General features: G+C 49.5%; 1 protein-coding gene across 5 annotated transcripts in view; it reads left to right on the top strand.

Moving 5' to 3' along the window:
• Positions 1-250: 250 nt before the first annotated feature.
• The window catches only part of CCDC171 (coiled-coil domain containing 171), a 304,988-nt gene continuing 302,983 nt past the window's right edge, over positions 251-2,255 (top strand). For 2 of the 5 annotated variants that reach the window (XM_019555117.1, XM_019555119.1), the window contains exon 1: positions 254-419. The gene's annotated coding sequence lies outside the window, so the exon portion shown is untranslated. Of the gene's footprint in view, positions 420-2,255 lie in introns of all 5 variants that reach the window. The other 3 variants (XM_019555118.1, XM_019555120.1, XM_019555115.1) reach the window with 3 other exon arrangements.

Raw genomic sequence — 2,255 nt, 5'->3', positions numbered from 1 at the left:
GCCCGACGGGAACAGCGCAGATAAAGAACTGAACCCCGCCCTTTTGCCAAGTCTACCCGAGCGCGCATGCGCCCAATAGTCCGCCGCATTCTTCGCGGGCACTCGCCGCGCAGGCGCCCTTCCCCTCTCTCCGGCGGTTCTGAAGGGTCTCGGCCCCTTTGGAGCGTCACACGTCACAATGCTCCCCCTGTCCAATCGGAAGCCCCGCCGCGGGCTGGAGGCGGGGCCGGAGCCCTGTTGCGTTCTTGTTACCGGAAACGGCAGTTGCCAACCTCTCCTAGCTGCGGAGGAGCGGCCCGGCTCGCCTCGACCCACCAGCCACCGCCGGGTCCTAGTGCCAGCCTTTCACCAGGCTCCGGGTGGTCTGCCCTGATGCCCTCCCACAGCCCCCTCAGCAGGGGTCGGAAGACCCCGGTGAGGTGAGAGGTGGCGTCCGGGAGGCTCCTAAGTGCGGGATGATAGTTGTAAGGGGCAGGTGCAGGCACGGGTCCTAGGTGTTTCCTGCAGCTCGCTGCGGGGAGGTGTCTTCCCTGGTAGTGCAGTGTGTTTGGCCGGTTGTCCCCAAGTAGTATCTGATGCCTTAAAAATAACAGAGGGCTCAAAAAACAGATGTAGCAGTTACTTTGTCTCCCTTGCCACTTCATGAAGTCATTAGAAGTGTAATGCACACAAGGGTCTTTGAGCAGATGCAGTATCCTTTATTAGACCGACTAAATAGTTGGAAAAATTGTTGTTTGCAAGCTTTTGGGCACAAACACCCTTTTTCAGGCTGATCAAGAGTCTCTATAACCAGCAACCCTAAAAATCAAATGGATTTTTAACTGGTTTTCTCCTGTTTCTATATATTTAGCACTTGTAGAAACATCCTGTTTTATCATTTCTAACTTCAGAAATATTTCTTTCTGAGGGGCTGGAAACAAAGATACGGGGTTTTCCTCTGGAGGAGGAGTCTTTGTGATGCGTAGTGATTTGCCCTTCTGATGTATGTCCTGGTTTTAAATGTGTATGTACGGGTGGGCACAACTTGGAAATTTATAAATAACACATGTCTCATTGATCATTATGTTGGCGCTGTCGATTAGAGACTTTTAAAGGGAATTGGAGCCAAATTCATCTGATATAAGTGCATAATTGCTTTACTTCCACAACACAATGCCTGTCCCAACTTGTGACCTGTTGCTTACATGGTAACCAACTCCAGCTGTTTGTGTATCATTTCAGTGTGCACACTGATTAAGTGCTTGGGAACTGTTGGCCCCACTGTTTATTTTCTAAAGTATTTTTATTGTGTTGGCTGCATATTTTGTGAAATTTCATTTCAAGCCTGCAATTTCAGGGTATATAACTCATCCTTCAACTGACTAGATCTTGTCAGTTTTAAGGCTGAAATTGGAGGCATAAAACTTCTGAGAACCAGGTTAAGCAGCCCTAATAATGTGCAAAAAACTTAAGGCAGGCTGTTCCTAAAGTTAATAAATCATTTTACACTGACCCTAAATACAAACTGTGCTCCCCACCAATAGTTGGTTGCGTGACTGTGTGGTTACCTCCAGTCCCTGAGGCAGCAACCCAGGCAGTGCAGGGAAAGTCAGGCCACTCTGAGGCTGCAACTTGGTGTGTGTGGAGGTGGTGGGGCCAAAGTCTGATATGACATCTTGCGGAAGGGGCCCACAGATGGCTCAGATTGCTTAATGTCCATGTCATGCTCCTTGTTCCCCTATGGCAGAGAATGGTTCACTTCTGTTCTCTTTGCTGATGAAGGAAGTGGGAAGTCCTCTGAAAAGTCCTTATCCTCCTGTGCCAGCTCCTGGATATCATGGGGGCAGGCTGAGGGTGGGCTTCTGCCACTCAGGTCTAGGAGTGCAGTCCTATTCCGTGGCTTGAGCTTGTTTGGCAGTGTTGACTATAGTGGAATTGGATGGAGTCATCACCCCTGAGAATCTGAGAGCTTCTTCCTGTAGGAGAGAGGTTGGTATCTCTGGTCCTCTTGTAATGGAGCTTCAGTACCTTTGTCTTCTGAGTAGCACTGATACCAGTCCCACTTCTGTCCCCAGGCTGTCATTTTGGTGGAGATGTCTTCAAAGACAGTATAGTTCTGGTGGCTTGTCCTGAGCACTCTCTGACTTTCCTCTTTGCCCCAGATGGAAAGCTGGTCCATCATATTTTCATAGTTTCTAGGGTCGGAAGGGACCTGAGTAGATCATCTAGTCCGACCCCCTGCCATGGCAGGAAAGAGTACTGGGGTCAAATGACCC

Source organism: Crocodylus porosus, unplaced genomic scaffold (genome assembly GCF_001723895.1).
Source record: "Crocodylus porosus isolate Cpor-Errol unplaced genomic scaffold, CroPor_comp1, whole genome shotgun sequence".
Lineage (NCBI taxonomy): Eukaryota > Metazoa > Chordata > Crocodylia > Crocodylidae > Crocodylus > Crocodylus porosus.
Note: the sequence above shows the minus strand (reverse complement) of the source record. Positions and strands in the feature narration are given on the sequence as shown.